Here is a 13,023-nt window from a genome sequence, read left to right as displayed (position 1 = left end):
AACACCCTGTATATGAAGGTTAATATATTAATAGAATGTTCATTATATTACAATCTTAGGTTAATCTAAAAAGGAAATCGTCACTCCTGTAGCTGACCAAGTTCCTCTCTAGCATAAAACTGATAGACACAGACCGATCGAGTACAAATGATTAAACAACCAAGACAAATGTTTATGAATTATCTGCACCTTCTTTTTTACAACTGCACTTTTCTTATTTTATAGCAAATAAAACGATTGTACATACGTGCAATATCCCGACAGGAGAGAGAAATGCGGCTAGCGAACGTCGCGAAAATCGCACTGCTGCAAAACGTGCGCGATCGCAACACCCCGTAGATCGCGCAGCTCGCGCGCACGTGTTCGACTTGCCGTGCGCGAGCTGTCGGGTTAAAATTTCGTCACGAGCGAGAACGCGTGACGCAACGCGAGCGTAATGCCGCGGCGCCCTGTTTCACGAGGGGGCGCGGGGATGGTGGAACGCAAAAATCATGAGAAACGGTTACGTCAGCACGCGGTATCGGCGCTGATAGCGCGCTCGTGATAACCTTGCTGCGTTTCCCGCCAATCATGTGACATCTAACGGGTCGGCCAAGTCGGTCCGACAACTGGCACGTTGTCCGCGTGCACGAGCGTGCCGATCCACTTGGTGTCCCGGCCTACCGAGGTTAGATCACGTCCGGGTTCGACAGAGAGAGAAAACAACGCGAACAAAAGTGTTCTACATGGCGCACACCACGAGACTGATCGCTACCACCGGCAATCTCTTGAAGGGTACCTGCAATTCTCTATCGATGGCTATGAGATCCTCTAGGTGAGAGACTCTCCAGAGCGCGTGACCTTTCGACCTTCACGCAAGTCGGTTTTCGAGAAATTTGCATTTTCCTTGAAATTTGTTCCTTGAGAGATTCCATTGCCGCTGTTATTCCGTGCCTTAGTCATTAGTCATTATTTCTAATTTTAGTGCATTGATAGAGGAAACGTTTTGATTGATTGATCGATCGATTATCAGCAATGACGTTTAATCGTCAGTAATAAGCTGATTCCGCCTGCTTATGCTGTGCGCGTTCTCTGTACTGTTTCATTTTGAAAATATACTTGTCTGCCCTGTATTTAGAAAATTCTACACACAATTGGTTAAACAAAACTGATTCTGCTTAATCATGTGTCTTTCTTGTACGTCTGTTCAAAGTTCCAGATTGTTCTGTTCATTACCTTGAATGCGACAAGTATGAAGAGTAAAGTTCAGATGAGCAAATGTTTTAAATGGATTAGACTCATTCTAAAGTTTCCTTCTACTTTCTCCATTTTTCAAGTTTTCTTTTGTAGTACTCTTATCTAGTGTTTAGTGTATATATGATGTAAGAAATGTGAAAAATGTAATTAAAGCAACAATGAGTCTGACATTAAATTATCTCACAAATTGTAATTATCCATCAAACAATACTTGGTTTTTTAACTCTGTAGATGTTTTCCATGCCTTAGTCATTATTCATTATTTCTAATTTTAGTGCATTGATAGAGGAAACGTTTTGATTGATTGATCGATCGATTATCAGCAATGACGTTTAATCGTCAGTAATAAGCTGATTCCGCCTGCTTATGCTGTGCGCGTTCTCTGTACTGTTTCATTTTGAAAATATACTTGTCTGCCCTGTATTTAGAAAATTCTACACACAATTGGTTAAACAAAACTGATTCTGCTTAATCATGTGTCTTTCTTGTACGTCTGTTCAAAGTTCCAGATTGTTCTGTTCATTACCTTGAATGCGACAAGTATGAAGAGTAAAGTTCAGATGAGCAAATGTTTTAAATGGATTAGACTCATTCTAAAGTTTCCTTCTACTTTCTCCATTTTTCAAGTTTTCTTTTGTAGTACTCTTATGTAGTGTTTAGTGTATATATGATGTAAGAAATGTGAAAAATGTAATTAAAGCAACAATGAGTCTGATATTAAATTATCTCACAAATTGTAATTATCCATTAAACAATACTTGGTTTTTTAACTCTGTAGATGTTTTCCATGCCTTAGTCATTATTCATTATTTCTAATTTTAGTGCATTGATAGAGGAAACGTTTTGATTGATTGATCGATCGATTATCAGCAATGACGTTTAATCGTCAGTAATAAGCTGATTCCGCCTGCTTATGCTGTGCGCGTTCTCTGTACTGTTTCATTTTGAAAATATACTTGTCTGCCCTGTATTTAGAAAATTCTACACACAATTGGTTAAACAAAACTGATTCTGCTTAATCATGTGTCTTTCTTGTACGTCTGTTCAAAGTTCCAGATTGTTCTGTTCATTACCTTGAATGCGACAAGTATGAAGAGTAAAGTCCAGATGAGCAAATGTTTTAAATGGATTAGACTCATTCTAAAGTTTCCTTCTACTTTCTCCATTTTTCAAGTTTTCTTTTGTAGTACTCTTATCTAGTGTTTAGTGTATATATGATGTAAGAAATGTGAAAAATGTAATTAAAGCAACAATGAGTCTGACATTAAATTATCTCACAAATTGTAATTATCCATCAAACAATACTTGGTTTTTTAACTCTGTAGATGTTTTCCATGCCTTAGTCATTATTCATTATTTCTAATTTTAGTGCATTGATAGAGGAAACGTTTTGATTGATTGATCGATCGATTATCAGCAATGACGTTTAATCGTCAGTAATAAGCTGATTCCGCCTGCTTATGCTGTGCGCGTTCTCTGTACTGTTTCATTTTGAAAATATACTTGTCTGCCCTGTATTTAGAAAATTCTACACACAATTGGTTAAACAAAACTGATTCTGCTTAATCATGTGTCTTTCTTGTACGTCTGTTCAAAGTTCCAGATTGTTCTGTTCATTACCTTGAATGCGACAAGTATGAAGAGTAAAGTTCAGATGAGCAAATGTTTTAAATGGATTAGACTCATTCTAAAGTTTCCTTCTACTTTCTCCATTTTTCAAGTTTTCTTTTGTAGTACTCTTATGTAGTGTTTAGTGTATATATGATGTAAGAAATGTGAAAAATGTAATTAAAGCAACAATGAGTCTGACATTAAATTATCTCACAATTGTAATTATCCATCAAACAATACTTGGTTTTTAACTCTGTAGATGTTTTCCATGCCTTAGTCATTAGTCATTATTTCTAATTTTAGTGCATTGATAGAGGAAACGTTTTGATTGATTGATCGATCGATTATCAGCAATGACGTTTAATCGTCAGTAATAAGCTGATTCCGCCTGCTTATGCTGTGCGCGTTCTCTGTACTGTTTCATTTTGAAAATATACTTGTCTGCCCTGTATTTAGAAAATTCTACACACAATTGGTTAAACAAAACTGATTCTGCTTAATCATGTGTCTTTCTTGTACGTCTGTTCAAAGTTCCAGATTTTCTGTCATTACCTGAATGCGACAAGTATGAAGAGTAAAGTTCAGATGAGCAAATGTTTTAATGGATTAGACTCATTCTAAAGTTTCCTTCTACTTTCTCCATTTTTCAAGTTTTCTTTTGTAGTACTCTTATGTAGTGTTTAGTGTATATATGATGTAAGAAATGTGAAAAATGTAATTAAAGCAACAATGAGTCTGATATTAAATTATCTCACAAATTGTAATTATCCATTAAACAATACTTGGTTTTTACCTCTGTAGATGTTTTCTTACAATCTGCAAATTTATTTTGTGATTAGATAGCATCTGTTATTTATACGTTAGCGATTGGCAACTGGCTCATGCAAAGATGATTTGTCTTATCTCTCTGATATAAATCTAACAGATTGCAAGTTGTAGAACACAAGTCGAGATAGAACAAGTCAGAAGATATGTCTCTGAGTTGCAGCTCATGGTGGTCCCACGTAGAAATGGGGCCACCAGATGCCATTTTGGGAGTCACTGAAGCATTCAAGAAGGACCAGAATCCAAAGAAGATCAATTTAGCGCTGGTGCTTACAGAGACGACAATGGCAAACCATACGTTCTCCCGAGTGTCCGCAAGGTCAGTTTATGAACGTCAAGCTTATATGGAATTAATAAGTTATATACATGCTATTAGCATAATAATGTAAACTGAAAAAATGTTATATAATTGTATCAAAATGAATATAGCAACAAAGATGTAACATATTTACGATCAATACAACGGTATAATAATAAACACATCTCGCAGGCAGAAGAAAAGATACGGAGCAAAAAATGGACAAGGAATACTCTGCAATTTCTGGCAACGGCGAGTTTTGTCAACATAGTATTAATCTGGCTCTCGGCGAGGAAACGAGGTCGTCGCGAATGGACTGGTGATTATTACAAAAAAATAATGTAAAATAATGTACCTTAGAAGCTTCCTCTCAATAGAGATTCTATTTCTTGTTTTTAGAATGCGACTGTTCAAGGAATCTCTGGTACTGGTTCCCTATTTCTCGCGCGCAATTTCTGTCTCGTCATTTCCCGGCAATAAAGAGATTTATTGCCGACTCCTTCGTGGGGAATCATGGTCCTCTATCAGACTTCCGTCTTACCGTCAAGTCTTACCGCTACTATGATCCAAGCACCTGCGGCCTGGATTTCAAAGGATGTGGAAGACATATCCGTTAGTAAACAATTTTTAGTAAAGAAAAGTGTTATTTCTTAAAATGTTGATGCTTCTACTGATACAGAAAAAATGTCTGAAAGATTATTATCAATTAGAAGAATTGAAGTATCGTTAATTAAATTGACTAATACTCTCTCTCTTTCTATTTATGTTAATACAAGAATATGAAATATTAATGAAACGATATTCTTAACAATTAATGTAACAAATAATAGTAAGAGTTGGGATGAGAATTCCACGAGGATACGTTCACCTAAAATTAACTGCACAAATTAAATGCAAAGTACCGTATTATGTTGATTAACGTTATAACAGCTGTTAGGATTAATATCTTATTTATCGGTACATGGTGTTTCATTGATAGAATATTCCGAGAGATCGATAATCCTTCTGCATGCCTGTGCTCACAATCCCACTGGCGTGGATCCTAAACCGGAACAGTGGCGGAATTGTCAATTCTGATTAGAAGAAGAATCTATTTCCATTTTTTGATATGGCGTACCAAGGCTTTGCCTCAGGTATCTATAATTTCAAACTAAGATTACTTACAAGTTTCTCAATCATTTTATGAATAGATTTATACATCAGATACAAAGTATAAATAATTACATTAAAATTAAATTAAACTATATTAAATAAAGAAATATATATTCTACTACATTATAAAATTTATTAAAATTTTATAATGTAGTAGAATATATATTTCTTTATTTAATATATTTTAATAAATTTTATAATTTATTAAAATTTATTAAAATTTTATAATGTAGTAGAATATATATTTCTTTATTTAATATAGTTTAATTTAATTTTAATGTAATTATTTCTTTTATCTAATTCACATCGTCGAATTTATTTTTAAAAATCTTGCATACCTGCTTTGTTACACGTGTAATTTATTATCTATATACTGATTCGTTCCTCCACAGGTGATCTTACGAGGGATGCCTATGCGGTCAGACTGTTTATTAAGGAGGTCACAAGATTGCTTATCTCAGTCCTACGCAAAAATATGGGTCTTATGGTGCATACAGATAAATACTAATCTATAATTAAGTACACAAAACATAAATATAATATTTATAAATTACTTAAGCTCGATAATTAATAATAAATTTTCTCGAAGTTCACGTTTTGAACAGAACATATACGTATACAGCCAAAGCAAGTTGAGTATCCCTTCTTCTTTCAGGCGAACGCGTCGGAGCATTCACTCTAGTGACTTCCAGCAAGGACGAAGCTGGCGCACTTTATCGCAGTTGAAGATCCTGATCAGCCGATGTACTCGAACCCGCCGATCTACGGAGCTCGTATCGTCAACGAGATTCTGAGTACTCCGGAGCTGCGACAGGAGTGGCTGCGCGACGTGAAGGGGATGGCCGACCGCATCATTTCGGTTCCACGAAACTGCGCGATAATCTGAAGAAGAACGGCAGCAGCCGCAACTGGTCTCACATCACCGATCAGATCGGAATGTTCTGTTACACTGGCCTCAACCGAACGAAGTAAGTCTTTCCTTGAGATTAAAATTGTCTCAAGGTTTATAATATTAAACATTGGGTTGTTCGGAAAGTAATTTCGTTTTTCACAAAGAGATGTCGTTAGTCGCGTTCCTCGATAATTAACCTTACTCTAAGCGGCAAATTCGTTTTATATTTTGACAACTGACATTTCAGACGTCATTTAGTATCTTATTGTGTTGCGATCTGTCCTGATCTGGCACCATCCGATTACCATTTGTTTCGATTCTACAAATTCTTCGAACAATATAAACTTCGATTCAAATGAAGGCGTCAAAAATCACTTGCTTCAATTTTTTGTCAATAAGGAGAAGAACTTCTATGAGCGTGGAATCTTAAAGTTGCCAGAAAGATGGCGAAAGGTAGTGAAACAAAATGGCCAATACATCACTGAATAAAATTTATTCTAAATATGAAAAAAACCGCCCTTCATTTTTCCTTGAGAAAACGAAATAACTTTCCGAACAACCCAATAGTATCTTATTGTGTTGCGATCTGTCAAGTAATTGTTTTTTGGCATCACATCAAACATGGAAAATCAAAGTGAGCATTTTCGAAATATTTTGCTTTTTTACTACCGAAAGGGTAAAAATGCAGTGCAAGCGAGAAAAAAATTGTGTGCCGTGTACGGAGAAGATGTTTGAGTGAACGTCAGTGTCAGAATTGGTTTTCGAAATTTCGTGCTGGAAATTTCGATTTGAAAGATGCACCACGTTCAGGTCGGCCAATTAAAGCTGATGACGAGAAAATAAAGGCTCTGGTCGATGCAAACCGTCGCATAACAACACGCGAAATTGCTGAAAAGTTAAATTTATCGAATTCGACCGTTTACGATCATTTGAAACGCCTTGGATTCGTTTCAAAGCTCGATATTTGGGTTCCACACAATTCAAAAGGAAATTGACTTGATTCGACGCATTACCATCTGCGATTCATTGTTGAAACGTGAAGAAAATGAACCATTTTTGAAGCAATCATAATTGGAGATGAAAAATGGATTGTTTACAACAATGTTAAGCGAAAACGATCATGGTCCAGGCAAGATGAACCTGCTCAATCGACATCCAAGGCAGATATTCATCAAAAGAAGATGATGCTTTCTGTATGGTGGGATTGGAAGGAATCGTATTTTTCGAGCTACTACAAGCAACCAGACGATTGATTCGAAAGTGTATTGTCGTCAGCTGGATGAATTGGATGCTGCCATCAAGCAGAAGCGACCAGAATTGGCGAATAGGAAAGGTGTCGTATTCCATCACGACAATGCCAGACCACACGCAAGTTTGGTCACTCGCCAGAAGCTTTTACAGCTTGGATGGATGTGCTACCACACCCACCATACTCTCCTGATCTGGCACCATCCGATTACCATTTGTTTCGATCTCTACAAAATTCTTCGAACAATATAAACTTCGATCAAATGAAGGCGTCAAAAATCACTTGCTTCAATTTTTTGTCAATAAGGAAAGAACTTCTATGAGCGTGGAATCTTAAGTTGCCAGAAAGATGGCGAAAGTAGTGAAACAAATGGCCAATACATCACTGAATAAAATTTATTCTAATATGAAAAAAACCGCCCTTCATTTTCCTTGAGAAAACGAAATAACTTTCCGAACAACCCAATAGTATCTTATTGTGTTGCGATCTGTCAAGTAATTGTTTTTTTGGCATCACATCAAACATGGAAAATCAAAGTGAGCATTTTCGAAATATTTTGCTTTTTTACTACCGAAAGGGTAAAATGCAGTCAAGCGAGAAAAAAATTGTGTGCCGTGTACGGAGAAGATGTTTGAGTGAACGTCAGTGTCAGAATTGGTTTTCGAAATTTCGTGCTGGAAATTTCGATTTGAAAGATGCACCACGTTCAGGTCGGCCAATTAAAGCTGATGACGAGAAAATAAAGGCTCTGGTCGATGCAAACCGTCGCATAACAACACGCGAAAGTGCTGAAAAGTTAAATTTATCGAATTCGACCGTTTACGATCATTTGAAACGCCTTGGATTCGTTTCAAAGCTCGATATTGGGTTCCACACAATTCAAAAGGAAATTGACTTGATTCGACGCATTACATCTGCGATTCATTGTTGAACGTGAAGAAAATGAACCATTTTTGAAGCAAATCATAATGGAGATGAAAATGGATTGTTTACAACAATGTTAAGCGAAAACGATCATGGTCCAGGCAAGATGAACCTGCTCAATCGACATCCAAGGCAGATATTCATCAAAAGAAGATGATGCTTTCTGTATGGTGGGATTGGAAGGGAATCGTATTTTTCGAGCTACTACCAAGCAACCAGACGATTGATTCGAAAGTGTATTGTCGTCAGCTGGATGAATTGGATGCTGCCATCAAGCAGAAGCGACCGAATTGGCGAATAGGAAAGGTGTCGTATTCCATCACGACAATGCCAGACCACACACAAGTTTGGTCACTCGCCAGAAGCTTTTACAGCTTGGATGGGATGTGCTACCACACCCACCATACTCTCCTGATCTGGCACCATCCGATTACCATTTGTTCCGGTCTCTACAAAATTCTTTGAACAATGTAAACTTCGATTCAAATGAAGGCGTCAAAAATCACTTGCTTCAATTTTTTGTCAATAAGGAGAAGGACTTCTATGAGCGTGGAATCTTAAAGTTGCCAGAAAGATGGCGAAAGGTAGTGGAACAAAATGGCCAATACATCACTGAATAAAATTTATTCTAAATATGAAAAAACCGCCTTCATTTTTCCTTGAAAAACGAAATAACTTTCCGAACAACCCAATAGTATCTTATTGTGTTGCGATCTGTCAAGTAATTGTTTTTTGGCATCACATCAAACATGGAAAATCAAAGTGAGCATTTTCGAAATATTTTGCTTTTTTACTACCGAAAGGGTAAAAATGCAGTGCAAGCGAGAAAAAAATTGTGTGCCGTGTACGGAGAAGATGTATTGAGTGAACGTCAGTGTCAGAATTGGTTTTCGAAATTTCGTACTGGAAATTTCGATTTGAAAGATGCACCACGTTCAGGTCGGCCAATTAAAGCTGATGACGAGAAAATAAAGGCTCTGGTGGATGCAAACCGTCGCATAACAACACGCGAAATTGCTGAAAAGTTAAATTTATCGAATTCGACCGTTTACGATCATTTGAAACGCCTTGGATTCGTTTCAAAGCTCGATATTTGGGTTCCACACAATTCAAAGGAAATTGACTTGATTCGACGCATTACCATCTGCGATTCATTGTTGAAACGTGAAGAAAATGAACCATTTTTGAAGCGAATCATAACTGGAGATGAAAAATGGATTGTTTACAACAATGTTAAGCGAAAACGATCATGGTCCAGGCAAGATGAACCTGCTCAATCGACATCCAAGGCAGATATTCATCAAAAGAAGATGATGCTTTCTGTATGGTGGGATTGGAAGGGAATCGTATTTTTCGAGCTACTACCAAGCAACCAGACGATTGATTCGAAAGTGTATTGTCGTCAGCTGGATGAATTGGATGCTGCCATCAAGCAGAAGCGACCAGAATTGGCGAATAGGAAAGGTGTCGTATTCCATCACGACAATGCCAGACCACACACAAGTTTGGTCACTCGCCAGAAGCTTTTACAGCTTGGATGGGATGTGCTACCAACCCACCATACTCTCCTGATCTGGCACCATCCGATTACCATTTGTTCCGGTCTCTACAAAATTCTTTGAACAATGTAAACTTCGATTCAAATGAAGGCGTCAAAAATCACTTGCTTCAATTTTTTGTCAATAAGGAGAAGGACTTCTATGAGCGTGGAATCTTAAAGTTGCCAGAAAGATGGCGAAAGGTAGTGGAACAAAATGGCCAATACATCACTGAATAAAATTTATTCTAAATATGAAAAAACCGCCTTTCATTTTTCCTTGAAAAACGAAATAACTTTCCGAACAACCCAATATATTATACGTCCATAATATAGCATAGAGAGCAATGCTTTTGACTAATTCTTATTCAAAATAAAAAAAAACAAGATTTTTATAGATACGATTGATTACTGCGCCGTTATTTCATTCATCGTCGATTTTCTGGTACAGGTGGAGAAGCTCACGAAGGATTTCAGCATTTATCTGACCAAGGACGGCCGCATCTCCATGGCTGGGGTGACGTCGAAAAATGTGGAATACCTGGCGCACGCGATTCACGAAGTTACGAAGTAACTTCCAGCGCGAATCGAAACGTAATCTATCATACCCCCTGAAGCCGCCCTGCAAATGCCTAATGATAATACACAGCGTTTACAAGTGTTTTGCAGCTCACACGCGCGACGTAATCGTGACTCAAGAATCGGACGTTAATGGCACTCGTGAATAATACGGTGAATATAAATAAGAAAGCATACAGCACGGATATGGGCTCATACTTCTGGATATATTTCAGACATCCTGGATCTCTCCATGTGATATTTTTCAGATTCGCGAAGAACAATCTCGTTTCATTTTCAGCGGTGCAAACTGAAATTATACGCGCAATAAAGAATTGTACATAAATTATAATGATATATAAGATTATTGTATTGTACATATAAATTAATATATCGTTATAATACAGAAAGACAATCGTGGTGAGAAGAGAGAAAGAGAGACCAGGATCTAACAGATAAACGAGATAAGTTCTGATCGTTTCAATCTTGTAAAACATTTTGGCAAAAATGCATTCCGAGTAACTTTCTTCCTCTGCAAAATGCTTTGAGCGAAATGAGTTGAGTTTTTACTATATCTTTGCTGTATAAAACAAGTTTACTGTGTTCTTTAGCTTTATTAGCTCAAGCTATATTAAAGTGAATACCAAGCATTCGTTGCAGCTACATATTAGCTTCCAGTCGACCAATGCTTTATGCTTTGTGACACAATTTACTCTTTTTTTGTATCTAGAATTTACTCTTATATTGTATCTAGTGTAAAAGTGCTGAGATGCAGTTTTCTTATACTACATTTTCTCTTGTACACGTATTTTAGAGTATGAATGATATGATAAAGATCATATTGTTATACGTTTCCATCACTCTTGCGTTTTTTTCTCTTCAACTTTTATATTTTAAATTGTTACATCAAGGAGACAGAGTTAAAAAGCCTTGATCTTGCCCATCTTGAAAAATTCATGCATCGACATGATTAGGGAGACTTCATTTTTATTACCTGCATTGCATCATTAAATAACGTTGCAAGAACATTCTAATTAATATAAAATTAACTATCAGACCAACTTGATGAAATTGTAGAGGAAACCAATTTTTAATTATGCATTATCAGCGGCTAACAAAAAGTAAAAAAGAAGAGAGAGAGAGAGCACACACACATATACGTGCGTACCTTCGACTATATACCTATGGACTGCTAATGGGCAGCCATTGTGCGATCCAAGATCTCAGCGCCACCAGGTACCAACGGCCAAACCAAGAACTAATAATCATATATTTCGTGAACATTGTTTTAAGAATATAATATTCACATTCTCTTATACTACAATATAAAACAAAATATTCATGGTCATTGTATTAATATGATTTTTTAAATGCTTTTTGAACAGTAAAATTGTTGCACTTTTCATGTTAAATTGCAAAATAACTTCAAATTCTTTTCTTACTTACAATAAAGCATTAGGTACATGAGAATGCAGTACAATAAAGTATACTTGAAAGGAAAAAATTAAGAAAATAAAAACGTAATCTTAAGAGACTAGAAATCAGTTTTATTATACACTAGCATCCCCCGTCACGCGGGCTTCGCCCGCGAATTATGTGTAGAATTAAATAAAAACACATTTTACCCCTTCTCACCCGTTAGGGGTGGAATTTCGGAAAACCCACCCTTAGTGAGCACCTACGTACTAGTAGGAATATACCCTTAAAATTTCAAGTCGATAGATGCAGTGGTTCGGGCTGCACGTTGATGAGTCAGTGAGTGGTAGTTGGCTTATATACAGGGTGGCCCATTTTAATTTATACAGTCGATTTTTTAAAAAACTAAAAGAGATACGAAAAAATGTTTCAGACAGACATGTCACGATTTCGAGGGGGACATAAGATGATACCATTGGTTTGACCTTGAATAGTCGTTTGAAGGTCACGCGAAGATCACCTTCAATTTCTTAAATTGAAACCCCAACTTTTTATTGCAGATTCTTATTCTCCATCGAAAAGTAAGTAACTTTTGTCTGAAACATTTTTCCGAAAAATGTCATCTTATGTCCTTAAAATGTCCTCAAAACTCATCTTGAAGATCATTTTAAGGACATAAGATGACATTTTTCGGAAAAATGTTTCAGACAAAAGTTACTTACTTTTCGATGGCGAATAAGAATCTGCAATAAAAAGTTGGGGTTTCAATTTAAGAAATTGAAGGTGATCTTCGCGTGACCTTCAAACGACTATTCAAGGTCAAACCAATGGTATCATCTTATGTCCCCTCGAAATCGTGACATGTCTGTCTGAAACATTTTTTCGTATCTCTTTTAGTTTTTTAAAAAATCGACTGTATAAATTAAAATGGGCCACCCTGTATATAGATTACACTTACTGCCCTTTGAACAAAATTAGTTTTGTAAAATCTTTACGGACATATTTTACATGTAAGTTACGTGTCAATTCTTTGCCAAACCAATATAACTTTATTTTTAAATAAAACTCTATTATTGTTTTTATCATTTTATGTTTGTGATTTTCTAATAAATCATTATCTAATACGTGCGCGTCAAAATTGGTAAAAAGATTTTGGACATTTATATTTCTTATTACGTGCAAAGTCATTCTTTGAAATGCGTGTTTTATTTTCTATTCTATAAATATTAAATATTTTTTCTGTAGTGCTCGTTATTGTATGAGGTATGACCTCAATGATTAATCGACGTCCGTTCGTAAGTAAGTAAGGAGAAACCTTTCAGATT

The 13,023-nt window shown here is 36.3% G+C and overlaps 1 pseudogene; it reads left to right on the top strand.

Annotated features, from left to right (window-relative positions):
• Positions 1 to 248: 248 nt before the first annotated feature.
• LOC113563218 lies at positions 249 to 11,817 on the top strand (annotated as a pseudogene).
• Positions 11,818 to 13,023: the final 1,206 nt, after the last annotated feature.

Source organism: Ooceraea biroi, chromosome 13 (assembly GCF_003672135.1).
Source record: "Ooceraea biroi isolate clonal line C1 chromosome 13, Obir_v5.4, whole genome shotgun sequence".
Lineage (NCBI taxonomy): Eukaryota > Metazoa > Arthropoda > Insecta > Hymenoptera > Formicidae > Ooceraea > Ooceraea biroi.
This window is presented reverse-complemented; position numbering and strand designations above follow the sequence as displayed.